Source organism: Pipistrellus hanaki, assembly GCF_964339955.1.
Source record: "Pipistrellus hanaki genome assembly, chromosome: 1".
NCBI lineage: Eukaryota > Metazoa > Chordata > Mammalia > Chiroptera > Vespertilionidae > Pipistrellus > Pipistrellus hanaki.
This window is the reverse complement of record NC_140503.1, coordinates 69,101,999-69,126,641: the sequence shown is the minus strand read 5'-3', so window position 1 is coordinate 69,126,641 and position 24,643 is coordinate 69,101,999. Positions and strand designations below refer to the sequence as shown.

Genomic DNA, 24,643 nt, shown 5'->3' with positions numbered 1-24,643 from the left:
CAGGTGTGACCTTTCTGGGTCATGGTCACTGCTGATTGGCCAGTGCCAGGGTCATTCACTTCCTTGGTTTGGATGCTTTTCTGGGCCTGGAGCTGAAATACAACTGAGGCCTCGATGTTATCTCCAGAGAGGAAAGGTCAAGGTGTCTAAACCACAGAGCAAGTGATATGCAGGGAGGCTGGGGGAGGAAAGACCACCCTGGGGGCAAGGTCAGTGCCAGTTTTGCCATTGCTAGGCAGCCCGGGCTTTCCAGCCTAGTGACCTGAATCTGGCTGTAAATTGCTCAGCAAGTTTGTTCAGCTACCTGTCTCCTGTCTCTGTGTCCGTGTCGTCGTCGTCGTCGTCGTCGTCGTCGTCGTCGTGTGTCCCCCCCCCCCCCCCCCCCCCCCGGCCTGTACACTTGCCAAGGAATTTTCCTAGCTCTTTACTCTCCTGCCTCACTTACTTTGCACTTCCCCCCACTGTCTGGAACACCCTGCCTGTCGAAAATCCTGTCTAACATGTCAGGCCTGGCTCCCACGTTCCTCCACAATCCCTCCCCTAACTCTCCAAGAAATGGATGTGTGACTTTGCAGGAGACTTCTTTCCTCATAGGAGTCTTTATGGTTAGGTTACTCCATACACGGCCCCTGAATGACGGACGTCCATACCCTTCCATGGAAGGGTGAGAAGCAGAAAGGCTAACTCCGCTGCCCTTCAGTCAGGTGGAAGGAATGTTTATGGCAGTGAGAAGGAAGGAATGAGGGAATGGCCTGGGTAAGATCCCTCAGAGACTGTCCACTGTGAAGGCTCACAGTGAACCCTCTTTCTGTGCCCAAGAACTGGTACAGGGATAATAAACATATGTTTGATCTGCACTTTTTTATTCGCCAAAAAATTAAAAACTTGACCCTTGCTGTTTTGCTCAGTGGTTGGAGCATCAGCCCATGGACTGAGGGGTCAAGGGTTCAATTCCAGTCAAGGGCGTGTACCTCATCTGCAGGCTCTATCCCTGGCCCTGGGTGGAGCACATTCGGGAGGCAATCAATTGATGTGTCTCTCTCACATCAATGTTTCTCTCTCTCTGTCTCTCCCACTCCCTTCCACTCTCTCTAGAAATCAATTGGGAGGGACGGGGGGAGGGATTATCCTGGGCAAGGATTAATAACAACAACAAAAACATTTAAAACTTGCCCCTGGCTGGGTGGCTCAGTTGGTTGGAATGTCATCCTATGAACCAAAAATTACTGGTTCGATTCATAATCAAGGTACACACTAGGTTGGGGTTTGATTCTCAGTTGGGGGGCATACAGGAGGCAACTGATCAAAGTTTCTCTTTCACTTTGATGCTTCTCTCTCTCTCTCTCTCTCTCTCAAATCCATTTAAAAAATATCTTCAGGTGACAATTTAAAAATATAAATAGCCCTAGCTGGTTTGGCTCAGTGGATAGAGCATTGCCTGTGGACTGAAGGGTCCCGGGTTCCATTCCAGTCACGGGCACATGCCCAGGTTGTGGGCTCCATCTCCAGTAGGGGGTATGCAGGAGGCAGCCAGTCCATGATTCTCTTTCATCATTGATGTTTCTCTCCTCTCTCTCTCTCTCTCTCTCTCTCTCTCTCTCTCTCTCTCAAATAAATAAAACTATTAACAATAAATAAATAAATAAATAACTGAGCTCCAAGGGAAAATAATTTCAACTTTATTGACTTAGAAGTGTCAATGAAGAAAATTGACCTGCATTTTCATCATTAAAATAGTATATATTTCAAAAGTAGCAATATAAGGCCATTTTAAAAAAAATTTCACCTTCAATTATGCTGACACTTGGCAGTCACCTGAGCTCTAGGGGCCAGGGCCGCTCACCCATTGGTCTAAGCCTCCACACCTGAGCCTGGAGGTGAACCTGCCTGGGACACCGTGCCCTAAGAAGCTCAGAGGTGAGAACATAAGATCCTGTCAGGCCTTCAGACCGCCTGGGTCTTACACAGGGGAGACGCTTCTGCGTTAACCCAGCAGACTTCCCGAGGCCCCGTTACTTGTCTTACCACATCATGCAGCATCCCCGAGGGTAAGTACTGTCTCATACCTTCCTCACCTTCCGCTGAGGGCCCAGTACAAGGCCTCTTCTGTAGTGGGCCATCAAGAAATTCCTGTTTCTGATAATGGTGATGAAGAAATAGCTTGGGAGAAAGTGACTTCACCCATGTGTACTGAATTTTATTTTTTTTACAGCTGCACTCCTACTTAGTGGAATGTTCTACGTTGCAGACACCTCGAACCCAGGGCTCCTGCTTTCTTCGCTCACCCTGCTGGGCTCTCTCTCCAGTCCCGTTTGCTAACAGGTGTGGCCCCACACAGAGGCATGTTCCTGCTTGTGCTTGGTATAATCCGAGAGCAGTTCAAAGGCATTGCTTACGAGAAAAACATACCCTAAAAATATTTCTCCCATGGACCTAAATTCAAGCCTGGAAAATTTCACCATTGCTTACATTTTCACAGTAAGAGCCCTGTTACTAGGGAGGAAAAATACATTGTTATTCTCAGGGCCAGAGAGGAGTAGAACAGAGCAAAGCAGAGTGTGCATCCAGAACAAACTGGAGCAGGACAGAGTGGACTCGACCATATTGGAAGGAAGCACTGCTGTCTACCCAGAGAAGCAAGTCACCCTAGGGAGACCTAGACACAGGCCCCTTTGCCCCAGGGACACAGCACAGCCATGTGCTTCCCTAGCTGTGCTGTTCTAGCGCGGTGCTGTCTCCTCAGTGAGCTGTGTCACTACTGAGTGGCCGCCATGCTGTAACATAATTAAGCTCTTTGCACTGAATAAAAGTTTGGTTGACAGACCTTAACAAACACCTTATCAAAGAAGATGTTCAGATGGCAAATAAGCATATGAAAAGATGCTCCACATCCTTTGTCATTAGGAAATGTAAAGGAAAACAGTAGGATAGTACAGATCTGTCAGAATGGCCCAAATCCAGAACACTGACAATACCAAATGCTGGTGAAGATATGGAGGAATGAGAACTTTCATACATTGCTGATGGGAATGCAAAATGGCACAGCCACTTTGGAAGACAGCTTATTGATGTGGTTCAAACGACTTTCATCTTAATATTAAGGTGCTTTGGCAGTTCCTTACGAAACTTAACATACTCTTACCGTAGGATCCAGCATCATGTTCCTTGGTATTTAATAAGATACCAAGGAACATGATGTCCTTGGTATTTTTTTTAAATGAAAACTTATGTCCACACAAAAATTTGCATATGGATGTTTGAGGCAGCTTTATTCATAATTGCCAAAGCTTGGAAACAAACAACCACTTATATTTATTATAAGATGTCTCTTTCTGGTTTAAATACTTAGGTGAAATTGTCAGTGAGATCCTATGGCAATGGTTTAAAGAGCTTTGAAAACAGTATCGGTATCCTTGCAATCCCCTTCCCCAAAAAATAAAACTCCTTACCTCTTTGCCTATCATCTACATTTAATAGATAAGGTGATATTTTTAAAAGTGGTAAATGTATGAATATTTACATAAAGTGATTTAATAGGGAGCTGACTTTTTATTTTTCCTTCATTTAATAGCCACTTCCCACCTGTGTACCTTGTAGCTGTCACTATATAAGAATAGAAAGGTTTTAAGTTAGTTAAAAAAATACATTGTTATTTTCACCTAATGACATCTCAGCTCTGATTAGTTTATCTGCCCCATAGTATTTAGAATATACCCTTTTATCTGAACTCCCATAGTATTTAGAATATACCCTTTTATCACTGCATTCACCATAGTGTATTGGAATGACTCTTTCCCTGTTTTCCCAAGCCACTGTGAGGTTCTCAAGGCTATCTCAAGCGCCTGGCACAATTTCAGTGTGGCACATAGTAGACCCTCAAAAATATTGCTGTGCCAAACATAACCAACCTATTTCTTAGGCAAGCCCAGGAGAGTTCTGTGAGGAGAGCCTTAAAAAGGTGCATCAAAGGATGTAGTCTTGCAGGGAGGATATTTTCCATCAGGTGTATTACTTGAGCCCTGGCTGGGTGGCTTAGTTAGTTTGAGTGTTGTCCTGTACACCAAAAGGTTGAGGGGTCCTATTCCTTGTCAGGGCACGTACATACAGTAGGTTTCAGGTTCGATCCTTGGTCTAGGAGCATGCCATGAGGCAACCGATTGATGTATCTCTCTCTCACATTAATGTTTGTTTGTTTGTTTTTATCTCTCTCTAAAAGGAAAGTAAAATAAAACATATCCCCAGGTGAGGATTAAAATAAATGCACTACTTGACTGGCTTCTGCAAGGGGTGAGAGGCCCATCAAAGACTACTTGCTCCTGTTACATTTTGGTTAACCTTGACCAGTGGCTCATTGTTGAAGATGGGTAGACTCTGACTCCACTAAAATAAAGATAATTACCCTCAGTAATTAAAAGCATGTCAGGGACAGACCCAAATTTGACCTCATACTTGAGTGTACTCCATTCCAAAGAGACTAAGCCTGCCTCCTGGGGACAGCATCTGCATCATGCATATTTCTTGTGTTCTTATGAGTCTAACACAGAGTCTGACACATATTAGGAACAATTATATAGTGCTTACCATGTGCCAGATACATTCTTCTAAGCATTTTATATGTATTAACTCATTTAACCCTCACAGTAGTGAGGCAGCTATGACTATTACCCCTAGTAATTTTACAGATGAGGAAACCAAAACACACAGGAATTTATATGACATACCCAACGTCATATAGCTCGAGAGTCCATGCATTTAAATCCTTTGTCCAGTGTGGAAGTGACTAGCTCTCCCCGTTGTACCATATTTTTATAGCAAATAGTTTGAAACACTTAAGGTACAGTCTCCTCCCGTCCCCCCACTAGATGGTCATTAGCACAAGGCCATTCTTTGACTTTTATCATCCTCAGTTTCTAGAGCAGGTATTACCGCGACGTGTGCGTATCTGTGACCACCAGGGGGCACTGTGGCCACACGCCCTCTTCGCCCCCTCCCTCCGGCGCTCCCCGAGAGGGGCGGGGCCAGCGTGGGGCGGGGCCTGAGAGACGCCCAAGGGGAGCAATCCCGGCGGGCCCCGCGCGCGGCCGCGTTTGAATGGCCCTGAGTGGGGCTCGGCCCGGGAGCCCGGGGACGCTCTAGGCTTCCGGGCGCAGAGGGTGAGCGCCGGGGCTCGACGGAGGCGCCGCGGGACGATGAGGCGCCGGTAAGTGACGGCCGGGCCGCGCGCGCCCCCGCCCGCAGCTTGCCGGGCCCGGGCAGGGCTCCCTCTGGGGCCCGGCCGCGCCCCGGGCCCACCTGCAGGCCCCGCGGGGCCTCGGCGCGGCCGGCCGCGGGACTGCCGGGCCGGGGCCGGGGCGCGAGGCCGCGGTCCCCGGGGCGAACCCCCTGCCGGGCCGCGGCGGGAGGTCGGGGCTGCGGCCCCGGGGGCGCGGGGGGTCCGGGCGGGCGGGCGGGCGGGGCGCGGACGGGACCTGCTGTCACTGTTTGTCTTCGGGCGGAGCCGGCGGCCGCGGCCGGGGCGGGGGACGGAGCCTCCGCGAGGCGCCGGCGGAGGACAGGCTTCCCCGCCGCCGCCGCCGCCGGCCCGGCCGCCGCGCGTTCCCGGTGCTCCGCCCGCCTCGCGGTGCCCGGACTGATAAGCTTTTGTGTAGCAGGACAAAAACTTGACATAACTGCATAAGAATTGCTGATTGCAACCTTAAAAGACCTCATTGTGCTTTCTGAGAAGTTGGTCAAGTCACTACCTAAGCCTTTTTCTTCGCTCCCGAATGGACTTACATATGGAGATAACAAAGAGCGGATTTGTTTTCCTGGTGGCTTGTAAAGCTCCTTGAAGACAGGGTTGTCTATGTCAGTTTCCTTGCAGATTAAAAAAATAAAAAATAAGCTACTGTGACAGACAGGAATTCTGGAATAATCGCCGGCTTGGCACCGGCAGAAATTCTGAGCGACTAGTCCACGTAATAGCTTAAACTTGTAAACAGCTTATCCTGCTTTTTGTGAAACCAGCTCCCGACTGGAACCAGAACTTGAGACATTGAGGCTTCTTACTAGGCTAATAGCGAATGGTGTAATAATAACAGGGTCACTGTTTATTTTGTGCTTTCTGTATGCAAGCACTGTTTCGAGACTTTCGATGCGGGACAGGTACTATGACCCCCACTTGACAAGGAGGAAACCGAGGCACAGAGAGCTGAAGTGACGTGGACAGGGGGACACAGCTGATCATTGCCGGGGCCCACGCAGGCTGGCTTCCAGCGTGCGACTATGCTGCCCTGTCTAGTCTGTTGCCTTCTTTGTATGTGGCTTTTTTTATTTTTATTTTTTTAAGTTCACAAAGCACTTTAATTTCATTTACTTCTCTCGGCTTGGATATAATATAGATGTGTGGAAAGTGTATTTGTGTCGATGTATACCCAGACACTATAAAAATTGAATTGTCTGCTCTTGTTGACCATACTTAAGTTTTGTTTTGTTTTTTAATATATTTTATTGATTTTTTTTTACTGAGAGGAAGGGAGAGGGATAGAGAGCTAGATACATCAATGAGAGAAACATTGATCAATTGCCTTCTGCACCCCCCTCCCCACCCCCACTGGGGATGTGCCCGCAACCAAGGTACGTGCCCTTGACCGGAATCGAACCTGGGACCCTTCTATCCACTGAGCCAAACCAATCAGGGCCATACTTAAGTTTTGTACACTGAGGAAAAAATCCAATCCATTGGGTATTTTAAAATAAATGGAGTTCATAAAGTTCATGTTTAATAGTTTTAAATTAATAGTTTTAAATTCTTTGTATGATTTCCTGAAAGTGTAGAGAATATTTCAAAACCTACATGTTTCCAAAAATTTTAAAGGGAAGGAAAAAAGCCCACCACTAGGTGTTCCTGAAAATATACCATTAAATATTAATGTTTTCATTCTGAAAACGTTTTGAAGGTTACTGAGCATTTCGAATGATTATACTTAACCAATCGCTCCATTAGGTTCAAAAGCAACTTATTAAAAAAGAAAACAATAGCTTACACCATTAACAGCAGTGCATTTAAATTCATTCATCAGTTGTCCAGCTTTAATTGCCTCTATGCCCAGCACAGGGTTAGCACAATAGCTATACAGCAGAAATGTGCCTGCATAATCTCCCTAAAATTCTGAGGGAGGTTACTCTAATTCGGGGTATGAGATTAACAAGCAAACAAATATGTATGTGTATATGTAATGCTCTATGTTAGTGGGCGTATGCTGAACTGAACTGAGCAAATCAGTAAAGGGTCTGCAAAGAACTGACAATTGAAGAATGGATATAGGCCAAAATATGAATGGGAATTGTAGTGAGGAAACTGTTCAAAGGCTTGGAATTGAGAATGAAAAGGATTCTTCTAGGAAGTTCCTACTGAGAAAAATAAGATGTGGGCAAGACTGAGGAATGTTTTTTAAGACATATCAAGAAGTGTAGGCCATATATATATGCAGATACATATATGATTTTGGAAGTTTTATAACTTTTCTTTTTTAAAATACATTTTTATTGATTTCAGAGAGGAAGGGAGAGGGAAAGAGAGATAGAAACATCAATGATGAGAGATATGCCGAAACCTGTTTGGCTCAGTGGATAGAGCAGGGGTCTTCAAACTACGGCCCGCGGGCCACTTGCAGCCCCCAGGGGAGTCTGATCCTGCCCGCCAGGTTTTTTGGGCAGTGAGCGCAGCCAAGGTGTTACAGTAGGAATTAGTAGTTCATATAGTCCGGCCCTCCAGCTCTCTGAGGGACCGTGATCTGGCCCCCACTTTAAAAAGTTTGAGGACCCCTGGGATAGAGTGTCAGCCTGTGGACTGAAAGGTCCCGGGTTCGATTCCGGTCAAAGGCATGTACCTTAGTTGTGTGCACATCCCCAGTTGGGGGTGTGCAGGAGGCAGCTGATCTATGTCTCTCTCATCGATCCTTCTAACTCTCTATCCTTCTACCTTCCTCTCTGTAAAAAAAAAAAAAAAAATCAATAATAAAAAAAAAATATATATATATATATATATATATTTTTTTTTTTTTTTTTCTTTTCTTTTTTTTCTTTTTTTAAAGGGAGAGATAATCACTGATTGGCTGTCTCCTGCATGCCCACACAGGGATCAAGCTGAAAACCCTGGTATAAGCTGTTACAGGGAATCAAACCATGACCTACTGGTTCATAGATCAATGCTCAACCATTGAGCCATGGAAATTTTATAACTTAAATGTATGACTCTTGCCCTGACCGGTTTAGCTCAGTGGATAGAGCTTCAGCCTGTGGACTGAAAGGTCCCAGGTTCGATTCCAGTCAAGGGCATGTACCTTGGTTGTGGGCACATCCCCAGTAGTAGGTGTGCAGGAGGCAGCTGAATCGGTGTCTCTCATCGATGTTTCTAACTCTCTTATCCTTTCCCCTCCTCTCTGTAAAAAATCAACAAAATGTATTTTTTTAAAAATAAAAATAAACGTATGACTCTCAACTGGGGGCAATTGGGCTCCCCCCCCCCCCCCCCCCCCCACACACACACATTTGGGAGAAGCCACTGGCATCCAGTGGATAGAGGCCAGGAATGCTACTAAACATCCTGCAATAGGCTAGCCCCTTCATAAGAAATAATCACCCCTAGCATCAGCGCTTCTGAGTCTGAGAATCACTATTTTAAGTTGATTGTTTATATGGTCAGCTCTGTTTCCATATGCTGTAGATAAGTATGAATGATGAGTTTTAGGAGCATGTATACAAGTAATAGTAAGTTGGGGAGAAGTGGGCTCAGGGACCTCAAGGGGAAGAAGGCTGTTGTTAGAGTCCTGGGGAAGGCAAAGACTGAAGGAATAGGATGAGAGCAATGAAAATAGACAAGGAGTGGCAAAATGAGACAATTTTTAAAAAAAGGATTTTTCTAAGTTTGAAAATAATGCAAATTTATGATAAAAAAAAATTTTAGGAAATGTGGATAGAGAAAGTGTGAAAAAGCAACACAGTTATAAACTCCCTTAAACAGGAAGAACAACTGTTAACATTTTCATGTAGAATGGTTCCTTTCAAATCTTTTTTTTTATGCTGATAACTATCTTCTCTTTTATGAAACTAGGATTATACATTTTTCTCCATATGGCGGTTGGGTGTTTTGTTTTGACTCAGCATATCTTGAATACTTCTCATTTTTCATTTGAAAAATGTTCTTTTTAATAGTCAGTCTTCGTTTTTTTGTATGTATTCTTTTGAAATTGGGAATTTTGCTTTATATTCACAGGAGACATTTTGAAGGAAAAAATATTAGAATATGATGACTGATTAACTGGAGAAAAAAATTAGGGTAAAAGTCTATAGTATCTCCAAGATTTTAAACCTGGAAAACTAAAAGAATAGTGGAGCTACTGAAATAAGTATACACACTTGTGATGCTTTTCGTTTTAGGTATGTAAACTGCCATTTACAGAGGCACATAATAACATTTTAATGAGGACCCTTGATGCCTATCACCTCACATTCTCCCTAAAACTCCTAAAGTAGTTAATCTTCCTTTAATTTCCTTTCCTTTTAATTTTTTTTTTTTCCAGTTCTTTCTTTGCAAATCTTCCCTTCTTGGAGAAAGAAATCTTCCATTCTTGGAAAGGATTTTAGAAATACATTTTTTGTTAATATCCTAGATAATGCTCAAGTTTATATTGAATTTTACTTTGAGGATTAAAAGACTAGTTTGGGCCGGGACCGGTTTGGCTCAGTGGATAGAGCGTCGGCCTGCGGACTAAAAGGTCCCGGGTTCGATTCCGGTCAAGGGCATGTACCTTGGTTGCGGGCACATCCCTAGTAGGGTGTATGCAAGAGGCAGCTGATCGATGATTCTCTCTCATCGATGTTTCTAACTCTCTATCCCTCTCTCTTCCTCTCTGTGAAAAATAAATAAAATATATATTTTAAAAAAAATAAAAAATAAAAAAAAATAAAAGACTAGTTTGGGATTTTTTTATTTTTTTTATTTTTATTTTTTTTACACATATAGATTGCTACAGTTTATAAGCAAGAGGTGAGTATAATTTTTTGTGGGGGAGGAGAAATTATCTTTAAAAATGATTGCCAAGGCTGAAACCGGTTTGGCTCAGTGGTAGAGCGTTGGTCTGCGGACTGAAAGGTCCCGGTTCGATTCCGGTCAAGGGCATGTACATTGGTTGCAGGCACATCCCCGGTAGGGGGTGTGCAAGAGGCAGCTGGTTGATGTTTCTCTCTCATCGACGTTTCTAGCTCTATCTCTCTCCCTTTCTCCTCTCTGTAAAATATCAATAAAATATATTTTAAAAAAATAAAAATGCTTTGCCAAGGCCTGGTTGGTGTGGCTCAGTGGTTGAGTTTTGACCTATAAACCAAGACTTCATGGTTGGATTCTTGGTCAGGGGCACATGCCTGGGTTGCCACTGGATCCTCAGTGTGCAGGAGGCAGCCAATCGATGATTCTTTTTTAAAAAGTATATCTTTATTGATTTCAGAGAGGAAGGGAGAGGGAGAGAGAGATAGAAACATTAATGATGAGAGAGAACCATTGACTGGCCGCTTCCTGCACACCCCCTACTGGGGATTGAGCCCGCAACCCAGGTATCGAGCCCCTGATCAGAATTGAACCGGATCCTTCAGTCTGAAGGCCAGTGCTCTATCCATGGAGTCAAACTGGCTAGGGCTCGATGATTCTTATCATTGATGTTTCTATCTCCCTCTCCCTTCCTCTCTGAAATCAGTTAAAATATATGTTTTTTTTTAAATGCTTGTCCAGTGATGGAATGCCTCATAATATCACACCAATTAATATTACATTGCTACTTTATCAATTCTTTTTTAAAAAAATATATATCTTATTGATTTTTTACAGAGATGGGGAGAGAGGGCTAGAGAGCTAGAAACGTCGATGAGAGAGAAACATCGACCAGCTGCCTCTTGCACACCCCCGACCAGGGATGTGCCCGCAACCAATGTACATGCCCTTGACCGGAATTGAACCTGGGACCTTTCAGTCCGCAGACCGACGCTTTACCACTGAGCCAAACTGGTTTCGGCAACTTTATCGATTCTTTACTTATTCAGTTAACTAGAGGCCCAATGCATGAAATTTGTGCAAGAGTAGGCCTTCCTTCCTTCCCCCAGCTACTGGCACTGGCTTCCCTCTGGCATCCATGACCCGGGCTTCCCTACAGCCTCCGGCAGGCACCCAGGACCCAGGCTTCCCCTGCAGCCCCGTCCGGTCTAATTAGCATATTATGCTTTTATTATTATAGATTTGGTGCTTTCTGGAAAACGTATTTAGGAAAGTAAATCTAAAAAACATACTCCTTAAACATAATACAAATGGTCCTTTTACTGGAAGCATACACTTTTCAAGTAGGATAGAATATAATTTTACATTGTTGGATTAAAATGCTGTGTTTTCACCTGACCAGTTTGGCTTAGCAGTTGAGCATCAACCTATGAACCAGAAGATTATGGTTTGATTCTTGGTCAAGGCACATGCCTGGGTTGCAGGCTCGGTCCCCAGTAGACAGCATGCAGGAGGCAACCAATCAATGATCTTCTCTCATCATTGATGTTTCTATCTCTCTCTTTCTCTGCCTTGCTCTCTGAAATCAATAAAAATATTAAAAAAATAAAATAAAATGCTGTGTTTTCTACTTTGTGCTCATCTCCAAGTATCTTCTGATTGCTAATATCAGTTAACTTTGGGGAAGCTTTATATTTTCTTCTTTGTTCTTAGGGCACGATGAGAGAAATGAGAGAGAAGGTAACTATTAAGGGTTCTAGTTTCAATATATTAAGTTCAAGAATAGATGGCTGTTAGACACTCATATGGAGCTGACTTGTGGGTGTTTAGAGAAATGAATCCAAAGCTTAGGGGAAACATTGAGATAATTGTTTATTTTTTAATGAATAGGTTAAATTTAATTACAGTTAAGTCTTGGACCTGGGAGTCATTACACCTCCCTAAGGTAGTGTTTGACTCCTTTGCTGGAGAAGAGTGTTCTCTAAGAGACCGGGACATTTTCAGACTTCAGTGTAATTCTGACCTCAGCCCAGGACACATAGCGGTAACAAACCACTGTAACTGATAGGGCTGTGCAGTAATCTCAATTTAAGCATTGGAGAGTAAGAAAGATTAAGAACCATTGTTCTTAAGGACTCTAGCATAATCTTTTGTTGATTTTTTTAATTCTCAAAGGACAATCTGCCCTTATATCAAGGTCTTAGGGTATCCTTCACATACTGATCAGGTACTACAAAAATTAATCACAAGTGTTAACAGATTGGTAATAGATTTGTCTCAAATCATGAAGATAGTGTTAAAGTTAGTGTAATAGCATATTAACCTATGTTTTTGAGAGTCATATATCTTAATGGTATATCCTTTCGTACATAGAATCTGTTTATCTTGAAAGCTTCAGAAATATCTTTCGTAGTTAAACAAGGGGTGAAAAAGGATCCTTAAGTTGACATTGTTTTGTATATGTATTTATATATACTTTCTTTTTTGAGTTTAAGAAGACATTTAGAAAAGTTTAGAGTATTTTTCCTCCCTGTGAATATTTCCAGAAAAACAGTGGAATGTTCTAAGAGGGAGAGTAAGGGATATTTACCAAAATTTGCTAATAAGATAATCATCTACTTGGCTTAAGAAACTCCCAAGTGTTCCCAAAGATTCAGATGCTTATATAGCCATTTAAGAAGAAATGTATAGTATATTATTAGTAAATGTATAGTATACTAATAGTAGTATTCATTGAAAGTAAAAGTCTAAAAGGGAAACATCTCCTTCTCACCTAATCCCCCTGTCACATATAGCTTCTCTCTAGAAGTGATATTTGTCCCTGATTTCTTTTTTTTAAAAAATATATTTTATTGATTTTTTACAGAGAGGAAGAGAGAGGAATAGAGTTAGAAACATCTATGAGAGAGAATCATCGACCAGCTGCCTCTTGCACACCCCCTACTGGGGGTGTGCCCGCAACCAAGGTACATGCCCTTGACCGGAATCGAACCTGGGACCTTTCAGTCCGCAGGCTGACGCTCTATCCATTGAGCCAAACCAGTTTCGGCTTTCCTGATTTTTTGTATATCCTTCCAAAGATAATCAGTGGATATATAAGCAATCACTCATGTACACATTTTGTTTTTACCTAAGTGATAGCATACTGTTCTGCACTTGCTCCCCACCCCCTCTTGAAAAAATTAAATTTATTGGTCCAAAACCACGATAAAGATGATGATAAACAACCACCTAGCTCTCAGAATTTAGCTAACTTCATGTTCCCATTTTTAATCTCAATTCCTTAATGGAGTCTGCTCAATGGACCTCGCTATTAAAACTAAAGAGGAGATGGTGGGAATGGTAATTCCCCTTTAGCATCAACTTCATACTTTTTGTTTCAGGGTGACTTACTTGGTCATAAGAAAGTTGGAATTCGGTTTGGTCTAATTGATTGTAATGATGTATTATCATGTTGTACCTGCTGAATTTCCAAAAATCTGTGTTTTCATGCTTGACTTGCCTTCCTGAATTTGACATTGTTTCTCAGACCAGCCTTCCATGGGAAACTGAATTAAGAGAAGGCGGTGCGATGAATCATCATTCAGCCAATACAAACATTGTGAGGGTTTATTTCAGGTACTAGGGTTTTGACTTGTTCTGAACATGGAATCAGATTAAGGGGACTTATTTTTATATTTTGAATATTTAATGATTATCAGGCTCTGATGACTTGGTAAATTAATCACCTATAATAAACCTAACAAGTGTAGGAGACATTCCAGGTAACTTGATTTGTCATGAATAAGTACTGCTTGTATTTGTTTCTGTGCTCTTTTTCTTCTTCTCAGTGTTCACCTTCTTCCTCCAGTCCTGCCCTCTCTGAAACATTCTTTAAAAATGTTAACTTTAATTAGATTAGAACTTTAGAAAGGATTAAAAGGCTCCAGACAAAACTAAAACTCAATAGAATGTATCATTATTCTAGCAATCTAATAGTGTCTCATATAGCTTATAAAAGCAGTGTTAACATTCTCTTGGTCACTTTTAGATACTGCCTTTGTACAAACTCCCCTCCCCACCCCTGGTCAGATATACCTAAGAAAGAGATATCACACTTAGGGAATCATGTGATCTTTTGAATCTGGTTTCACATTATTAATCCCAATTGGGATTTTGTTTTTGTTTGTTTGTTTTGAAGTCTTATGATAAGTTATAACAGCTCTATACTGGGTCACATAATTTTTCAGCCCAACATTTGTTTTGAACACTTGTAATAGTTATGAAAATTAATTTTATACATTGATTAAAATTTAGTGGAACACCTACTGAGAATCACTAGGCAAATCCTGCTGTACTAAAAGCTATTACTTTGTAAAATGATTCTATGAATATCTTTGCTTTAAACCATGCTCTTCTACTTCATAGCTTAACTCAAAGAGCAGTTTTTCTTCCTAAGCTCTTTAGATAAATCTTAAGGGATATCGCCCTGCTTAACACATTTTATTACAATTTTTTGTTTTTGTTTTTTCCATTGTAAACCTTGTGGAGATGATGAGAATTTAATTACAGGAAAGGGAAGTTTAAGGGTACAAGCAGAAACGAGGCAGGAAATTACCAGTTGGTCCTTTTTCATATCCTCAAGAATCTCACTAAATTTATCAACCCTTTCTAGAAAATTCTTGAAAAACCTTATAAACATGGTTTTGAACTCTATATTCAGTCATTTGCTTTCCTCCATTTCTGTCATTTGTGACCTGTTTCTTTGTCTATACATTTTGGCTGCTTCCCTGAGTTGATAGAGTGGCTTTGTGTGCTAGGTGTCCTATAGGGCCCAGTGGCTCAGCCTCCCAGTTACCTGAGGTAGACACTCTTGGTGCACCCCTTTGTGGGCTGTGTGCACAGTCTTATAGTTAAGCCTTAATTGTTGTTGGTATCACTGGGAGGAATTGACCTCCAGGCCAGTTCTCTGTGAGGACCTGCTGTGTCTATAATGGAAGAACTGCTGTGCTGGAGACACCCTTCTGGGGCAGGACTTGTTTCAGTGGGGCTTTGGTGCTCACTGACTCTGCCTCTTGAGTATGTCACTTATGTATGTGAGGAGTTGAAATCTGGTGTCATCTCACACTGACCACTAGGTACAGAGGCTCCTGGATCTCTAAAGAGGTGCAGGTCAGCTACTGCCTGAGGCCACCCAGCAGGAGCTACATCAAGATCTGAAGATTTTTCCTCTTTGCTTGGGGTTTGGAAGTTTTGGAGCTGACCCTGCTGCAGTTTGTTAGGTTAAGCTGCGATAGGGCAGGCAAATCGTATGCAAAAGTCGCTATGCACAGAGTCCCGCTTCTCCCCAAAGGAGTCTGGATCCCCAGAGTCTCACCGGAAACTGGAGTCCTAAGCAGTCAGGAGCTCGTGTCTCTCTTCAGATTGAAAAAAACCAAAACAGTGCACCCAGCCCCGAGCCCGATTCGCGTGCCTCCGTACCTCTGCTTTTTCGCGCCCGTGGTCTTACTGCTACGGCTCTTTTCTCTTTCCTTCTAGTTGTAGAACTTCTACTCAGCCAGCTTTCCCATGGTTCGGGGTGATAGATATTTTGTCTTTTAGTTGTAATTTTGATGTGGTTGTGAGAGGCAGCACATGCAGGTGTATACCTTATGCCACCATCCTGTTTTTTCCTCTATAATTTAAAATAGGAGCATATCGCAGGGTGACCTGTGCCGCCGGCTGGACCGCAGTGTTTGCCTCCTCAGTCTGGGTGTCCTGGGCCGGTGTCCCCCACTGAGGGCTGGACTCCACTGTCCCGGTGTCCGCAGGTGAACGGGGACGCGGCAGCCAGATCAGGAGAGAAGCCCAAAGACCCTGCCACAAGCCCTTTTCTTCCAAGTTTTACATGTATTAAAAAAGCTCACGATGGAAAAACAAAACAAAAAAAAAAAATAGGAGCATAAAAGCATCCTATCTAATAAAAGGAAACATGAAAACTGACCGTACCTCTGCTATGCTCACAAGCCACACCCACCAGCCAGTCAGGACTGAGTATGCAAATTAACCCAACCAAGATGGCAGCAGCCACGGAGCTGGAGCAAGCAGGAGGCTTGGTTCTCCCCCCTCTGCCCCCCAATGGAGGAAGCCAAGCTTCCCACCTGCCCTGGCCCGGCCCTGGCCTCTGCTCAAGGCTACAAAGTTTCAATTATAGAAGATAGATAAATCCCTGATACCTGCTTCCAGCCCTGGCCTCTGCTCAAGGAGGCACTGAAAAAAAAAAAAAAGCAAAAAAGGAGGGTCTGGGAGCTTGGGTTGCCAGGGGCCATTGCCAGCCTGCAAACAGCCATCAGCCCCTCACCTAGGCTGGCCAGGCACACCATATGATTTTATTGATTCCAGAGAGGAAAGAAGAGGGAGATGAGAGAATCATTGTTTGTCTGCCTCCTGCTCGGCCCCCACTTGGGAATTGGCCCTCAACTCAGGCATGTGCCCTGACCAGGAATCGAACCTTGACCTCCTAGTTCATAGGTCTATGCTCAACCACTGAGCCATGCCAGCGGGGCAGTGCATGACTATTCATAACAGCTTTATTATTGGTAATAGCTCAAACTGGAAACAAATTGTGGTATATCCACTGGTTCTGTGGTAAAAAATGAGTGATGTAATGCATGGATGAATCTCAAAATAAGTATGTTGAGTGAAGGAAACTGTTACCGTCTTTACCCCCCAAAAGAGAAACATCAATGAGAGAGAATCATTGATCAGCTGCCTCCTGCACACCCCCCAAGGTACATGCCCTTGATGGGAATCGAACCTGGGACCCTTCAGTCCGCAGGCTGATGCTCTATCCACTGAGCCAAACTGGTTTCCGCTCTCATCGATATTTCTAACTCTCTATCCCTCTCCCTTTCTGTAAAAAAATCAATAAAATATATTTAAAAACAAAACAAAGAAAGTCAATTAACCCCTTAATCACATATCCAGCCAATATTTAAACATCCTTGATTTTAAACAGGTTTTAAAAAACTAGGATCTAAGCAGTGTCCACACATTGCATTCAGTTGATAAAGTTTCTTCCATTGATTTTCTTTTCCTTTTTTTTTAGCAAGAGAGGAGGGGCAGGGGGAGAGAGAGAGAAACATTGATGTGAGAACAAAATATGGTGTGGCTGCTTTCTGCATCCTCCCTATGGGGGATGAGCCTGCATCTTGGACATGTACCCTGACTGGGTATCAAACCGGCAGTCTTTCGGCGCCTAACCAACTGAGCCATACCAATACCAGCCAGGGCAATACAGTCCTTTTTTTTTTTTTTTTTTTTTTTTTTAATATTTCTCTCTCTCTCTGTCTCACTCTCTCTCTCTGTAAAGTATTTGTTGAGGAAACAATTTTGTGTCCCAAAGACTTTGTTTTTCTAGATTTATCCCTATAGTAGTGTTATTAGTTTCCTTTTTGTGTTCTGTATCTGGTAGATGGTAATAGGTAGGTGAGACTTGATTATGTTCAGGGTAGATTTTTTTCACAAGAATATTTAATAGTCTTGTTTTATAGTGTTTCCTGTGTATCACATCAAGGGCATATAATGTCTGGTTGTCTCCTTTTTTGTGATGCTAAAGTTGATTAGTGGTTTAGATGTTGTCAACTTGATCTATCCATTATGAAATTTCCCATCAGCTTCTATATCTTTTTTTGCTTTTATTTATGGTCAAATTAAATAATCATTTCTGGGAAACCCAAAGTATGGAAATAAGGAAAGCTGTAGATGCTGATATATTGAGTATCAGTATATGGGTTTTGCTATGGTTGCTTAAATAGAGAGCTTTGCTTCATTTCACTTGTACAATTTCCTGTTTATCTTCAGGACTCAAATCTAGTTTGACCTGAGATATTTTCCTGGATGCTTTGGTGCTTCTCAAATTAGATGCATTGCTGCTGCTTTTTCAGCAACTTATACTGTCTATTATTCTTTTATAGCACATAATTATTTTATATTTATTGAGTTTCTTGTTATTCTTCCCCACTAGCCATAAGCTTCTTGAGAAATAAGACATACACTTTGTTTTTCTCATTTATTTTTATTAAATTTATTGGCATAATATTGATTAATAACATTATATAAATTTCAAGTGTACAACTTTATAATACATCTGTATACTCCTATTTTGTGCTCACTACCTAAAGCCTAATCTCCTTCCATCACCAAATATTTGATCCACTTTAATCTCTTCATCCTTCCCCACCCCCTTTCTCCTCTGTTAACCCCCCAGTCTGTGGTCTTTATGAGTTTTTCTGTTTGCTTTAAGACATGTACTTCTTTCTTTTTTTTAAGGAATTGAAATCTGTTTTGAAGGGAAGATTTAAATTTTTTTATATTTTATTGATTTTTTTACAGAGAGGAAGGGAGAGAGATAGAGAGCTAGAAATGTCGATGAGAGAGAAACATCGACCAGCTGCCTCTTGCACATCCCCTACTGGGGATGTGCCCGCAACCAACGTACATGCCCCTGACCGGAATCGAACCTGGGACCTTTCAGTCCACAGACCAACGCTCTACCACTGAGCCAAACCAGTTTCGGCAAGACATGTACTTCTTATTCATCTCTTGACATGATAGGTACTCAGTAAATGTACGTTGAATTGAATACATAATGCTTTCTTTCCTTTTAGCATTTAAAAATGAACCTTAAAATCTAGGACTTTGTAATGATCTTCATTTGCTCATTGGAGAATATATATATATATATATATATATATATATATATATGTGTGTGTGTGTGTGTGTGTGTGTGTGTGTGTAGTTTTTGTATATATTTAAATTAACTAAGAGTTGTTGAATTGCTTTAGGTTGTGTATATAAAAGTATAAAATCAGGCCCTTCTCATGAGAAGTTTTGCAGTCTAGTTGGCAAGAGGAAACACAACTGAGTCAGTTAGTGCCAGATGTCTTACATGTAGGCCTTCAATTATTTATTAATTGTTAAAGACCTACGCTGTGTGATAATAACTATGTTCCATTAAAAGGTGGTGAAGGAAGAGATCAGTGAAGATAGGAATCAAGAAAAGCTTAAGAGAGGAAGATTTGAACTCAGTCGTTACAGTCAGAGGCTGTGATGAACTAGAAAGTAGGGAAAGGGACTTCTCAGGGAGAAGAAACAATTTGTATCCATAAAAATCATCAAGTATTAGGAGAGGCAGGAAGTTTTATAGCAAAAATTCAGAGAATGTTATAAAGACCTAATGTTATAAAATATCCTTTCTGTGTTCAAGGATGCTTATAGTGAGTTTAGGAGTCCCTACCATTTTCCATGTCTTTTTGTGAAAGCTTTAATGTGGTTAGTTTAAGGTTTTGCCGTCTTCTCAGAAACTCACTCCTTGATCTCTTTAGTTGGATAAAGAAACTGATGTGGGGAGAAGGGGGTAAATAAGTTAACTACTACCAAATGATTAAAACTTGAGATAATATTTTGAGTGATCAATGTGATTTCAAAGTAATGGGCAAATTCTGGGGAGGGAAAGAGTACTAGTGTTGGAACTTCAAAGAGAGATCAAGTGAGTCATGAGAAGATGGCAAAAATGAAAACTAACCACATTGAAGCTCGCTCTCTCTCTCTCTCTCTCTCTCTCTCTCTCTCTCTCTCACACACACACACACACACACACACACACACAAAAAAAAAAAGTAGAGATTCCTAAACTTACTTTATCTTTTGCAACAGCATTGATGGACCTGAGAGTGTTATGCTAAGTGAAATAAGCCAGTCAGGGAAAGACAAATACCGTATGATCTCACATGTGGAATCTAATGAACAAAATAAACTAACAGACAAAATAGAAACGGACTCAGAGGGGAGGAGAGTTGGGGGGCTGGGTGAAAAAAGGTGAAGGGATTAAGAAGAAAACAACTTATAGACAACAGTATGATGATTACAAGAGAGAAAGGGGTTGGGGAAGAAGAAGAGGCGGAAGGGTGGACACATGGTGACAGAAAGATATTTGACTTTGGATGGTGAACCCACAGTACAATATACAGATGTACAATAGAATTGTACATCTGAAACCTAAATAATTTCATAAATTGTTACCCTAATAAGTTTAATAAAAAATAGAGAAAAAATTCATTGTGAGCAAGGTTTTTTATTCCTTTGGAGTGAGAGAGGGTAAAAACACACATCTCTACTTTATAGTTGAGGAAAATGAGGCTCAGCTGCTTCCAAGGTCACATAGCTAGTTAAATGGGAAAGGTAAAAATTTGAACATGGGTCTGTTTGACCTAATCTTTTAGCTATATCAGCCTTTAAGGTTGGATGAGTCTTTAATTTTTCACCCAAATAGTGAGTTGTGATAGCTATTGCATAGTGAGCACAAAGCTTTTTAGAGAGCTAGGAGAGACATGGGCAACCTAAAGGCCTTTGCAAATGCCCACTGGTATTCAAGTTAGAGGACTCCACTTCATTGCACAGAGAGGGCACTGAGGGCATCTAGCATCCTCAGGGCCAGACTTTAGTCCACATGATTGAATAGATTACAGGGGTCTTCAAACTACGGCCCACGGGCCACATGCGGCCCACAGAGGAGTCTGATCCGGCCCGCCAGGTTTTTTGGGCAGTGAGCGCAGCCGAGGTGTTACAGTAGGAATTAGTAGTTCATATAGTCCGGCCCTCCAGCTCTCTGAGGGACCGTGATCTGGCCCCCACTTTAAAAAGTTTGAAGACCCCTGGAATAGAACAAAGAGAAAGCCAGAGGGGCTGGCATTAGTAATAACCAGTCAAAATATAAATATTACAGATGCTTTGAGGAACATTTCTGGAACTTCCAGGCTTGAAGGGTGGGCTAGTTTCTTAGGGGGGAAAAAAAAATGGATATGGCTCAGTGAAGCCATTTTCTGTCATGTGCGTAGCTGATTGTCCAAGGAGCCTGGTGAAAAACCATGAATGACATGTGCTCTGCACTCCAGTTTTTTGTTGTTGTTGTTTTTGTTTTTTTGTTTTTTAATATATTTTATTGATTTTTTACAGAGAGGATGAGAGAGAATCATTGATCAGCTGCCTCTTGCACACCCACTACAGGGGATGTGCCTACAACCAAGGTACATGCCTTTGACCAGAATCGAACCTGGAACCTTTCAGTCCGCAGGCTGACGCTCTTATCTACTGAGCCAAATCGGTTTCAACTGCACTCCAGTTTTTTAAAGTCAGGCTATTGATATACATTCATATGGGTTTTATTGTACATACAGTTGTGTGATCACTTTCATAGTCAAGATACAGAACCTGTTTCTCACCACAAAAAGTTGCCTTTTATTCTTTTGCAGTCAATTTCTACCTTCTCCCCAGACTGACAACAATTGATATTTTTCTTTCCCTATAATTTTGCCTTTTCTAGAATATCATAAAAATGAAGTTGTAGCCCAGCCTTTATGGCTCAGTGGTTGAGCATCGACCTATGAACCAGCAGGTCATGGTTCTATTCCAGTCAGAACACATGCCCAGATTGCAGGCTTGTTCCCCAGTACGGGGTATGTAGGAGGCAGCCAAGCAATGACTCTCTCTTATCATTGATGTTTTTTTTGTTTTTGTTTTTTTTTAAAATATATTTTAATGATTTTGTACAGAGAGGAAGGGAGAGAGATAGAGAGCCAGAAACATCGATGAGAGAGAGTTATCAATCAGCTGCCTCTTGCACACCCCCGACTGGGGATATGCCCGCAACCAAGGTACTTGCCCTTGACCGGAATCTTACCCGGGACCCTTCAGTCCCCAAGCCGACGCTCTATCCATTGAGCCAAACCGGTCTCGGCTCATTGATGTTTCTTTGGATGTCTCTGTCTCCCTCTCCATTCCTCTCTGAAAACAATAATAATTTAAAAAAAAAAAAAAAAAGTTGTATAGTACTTAGTCTTTAGAGTCTGCCTTCTCTCATCTTATCTAATAAAAGAGTAATATGCAAATTGACCATCACTCCAAGACACAAGATGGCTGCCCCCATGTGCTCAAAGATGGCTGCCACAAGATGGCTGGCAGGGGAGGCAGTTGTGGGCAGTTGGGATGACCAGGTTGGCAGAGGAGGGCAGTTGGGGGTGACCAGGCTGGCAGGGGAGGGCAGTTAGGGGCAATCAGGCCAGCTGGGGAGCAGTTAGGCATCAATCAGACTGGCAGTGGAGTGGTTAGGGGGTGATCAGGCTGTCAGGCAGAAGTGGTTAGGAGCAATCAGGCAGGCAGTCGAACAGTTAGTAGCCAACAGTCCTGGATTGTGAGAGTGATGTGTGACTGCTTGTTTAAATGGGCAGTCGGACATCCTTCTAGGGGTACCAGATTGGAGAGGGTGTAGGCTGGACTGAGGGAAACTCCTTCCCCTGATGTATGAATTTTGTGCACCGGGTCCCTCGTTTCATATAAATATTGAGTGATCAGTAATAACTTACATGTAATCTCATTTTGATCTTCATAACCATATTTCCATTTCACATTTGAGAAAACAAATTCAGGATAGAGTAAATGACCTGCCAAAGTAACGAGCTAGGATATTATAAACCTGCATCACCTGTCTACACATTCACCCTTAATCTCTCATCTTAATGGAGAGGTAGGCAGTATAGTATATTGGTTGAAAGTAGAAGCAATAATGACAGAATGCCTGGGTTTGAGTCCTGACTAAACTTTATTGCTCTTTGACCTTGGCCAAATTATGTAACCTTTCTGTGCTTCCGTTTTGTCACCTATAGAAAGGGCATAATATGACTATGGTGAACATATAGTGAGTTTTTAAATAAAAGTCTAGCTATTATTTTTAATAATATTATTGTTATTTGATTGGTACCAATGCAGTAGAATTTTCCTGCCTCAACAAAAACTTCCTGACTTCCCCATATTAAAAAAAAAAAAAATAGTGGGGGATGTTTTGCTCTTTTTCCCCCCCATCTAATTAAAAAAATATATTAATTTCTCTTAGGTACTTGATTGTGAAGGTTTTCTACATTTAGATAAATAGTTTAGTCTCGGTGTAGTAAATCAATTTCACAAACTATGTTCCTTGGAACATCTGCATCTTTTTATGTATTTTTGGCAGAATTTAAAAAAAAAAAAAAAAAAAAAAAAGGATGGTGGCTAAGTTTGAGACCCAGAGTTGAATAAAATTATGCAGCCTTCTCAGAGACTTCTTTTTTAAACTAGAGGCTCAGTGTCCCTCAGCCTGGCCTGCGCTCTCTCACAGTTGGGGAGCCCTCAGGGGATGTCTGACTGATGGTTTAGGCCTACTCTCTGCAGTCAGTTGGACATTCTTAGTGCTGCTGCGGAGGCTAGAGAGGCTCCTGCCACTGCTGTACTCAGCACTCCCCCTGTGGGAGCATACTGACCACCAGGGGGCAGCTCCTGTGTTGAGCATTTGCTCCCTGGTGGTCAGTGCACGTCAGCGACCAGTTGTTCAGCCATTCAGTCAATTTGTATGTTAGCCTTTTATTATATAGGATATATTTATGGATTTCAGAGAGGAAGAGAGAAAAACATCAATGATGAGAGATGTTTCTGCACATCTCCTGCACACCCCACACTAGGGATAGAGCCCGAAACCTTTTTCCTGACTTGGAATAAAAAACATGACCTCCTACTTCATAGGTTGATACTCAACCACTGAGCCACACCAGCCAGGCCACGGAGCCTTTTTAATATATTGAATTAATTTCAAGGAGTAGTTTAGCCGAAACTGGTTTGGCTCAGTGGATAGAGCGTCGGTCTGCGGACTGAAAGGTCCCGGGTTCAGTTCCGGTCAAGGGCATGTACCTTGGTTGCGGGCACATCCCCAGTAGGTTGTGTGCAAGAGGCAGCTGATCGATGATTCCCTCTCATCGATGTTTCTAACTCTCTGTCCCTCTCTCTTCCTCTCTGTAAAAAAATCAATAAAATATATATATTTTTTTAAAAGAAAAAAAGAAGTAGTTTAGCCCTAGTTTAGCTTAGTTTGTTGGAGCATCGTCTCAATATGCCAAGGGTGTGGGTTCCATCCCCAGTTAGTGTATGTATACAAGAATCAACCAATAAATAAATAAATGGGTGGAAATTCTACCTAATAAAAGAGTAATATGCAAATTGCTTGCACCTTTGCTACACACAAGCCACGCCTACCAGCCAATCAGGGTAACCATGCAAATTAACCCAATCAAGATGGTTAATTTGCATATCAAGACAGCGTAGAAAGAAGCCAAGCACTGCAGTGGGAGCAAAGCTTCGGAGAAGCAAGGAGAAGCAAGCAAGCGGGGTAGGGGCGAAGGAAGGGACGGGAGCGGGGCAGCGACTACAGCAGGAAACCCAATGCAGGAATCTTCCTGCAACAAGCTACTAGTAATAATAATAATAATGCAAGAAGTAGTTTAACATGCAGCATATTCAAATATATTTGAACAGAGTAAAACATCCATTAAAATCTCTCTTTTAAAATTAAAAAAAAAAAACAAACTTTAAACATAGTTTGGAAAATTCAGTAGGAAACTTGGCAATTTGAGGATTTTGCCATGAACACTTTAGGCAGTGATAGTAAAGGATGATCTATAGGGGCCAGGAACAGAATGTTGTTAGGAAAAATCAGATAATTCTTACAGTAATTTAGGTTTGAAGTGATGAGACTGGAGATCTGACAATGGAAAGGGGAAGGTCAGAATGGATCCA

The 24,643-nt window shown here is 42.0% G+C and overlaps 1 protein-coding gene across 1 annotated transcript in view; it reads left to right on the top strand.

Moving 5' to 3' along the window:
• Positions 1-5,040: 5,040 nt before the first annotated feature.
• KATNBL1 (katanin regulatory subunit B1 like 1) overlaps positions 5,041-24,643 on the top strand; it is a 48,753-nt gene continuing 29,150 nt past the window's right edge. The window contains exon 1 of the mRNA XM_084862343.1: positions 5,041-5,200. The gene's annotated coding sequence lies outside the window, so the exon portion shown is untranslated. The remainder of the gene's footprint in view (positions 5,201-24,643) is intronic.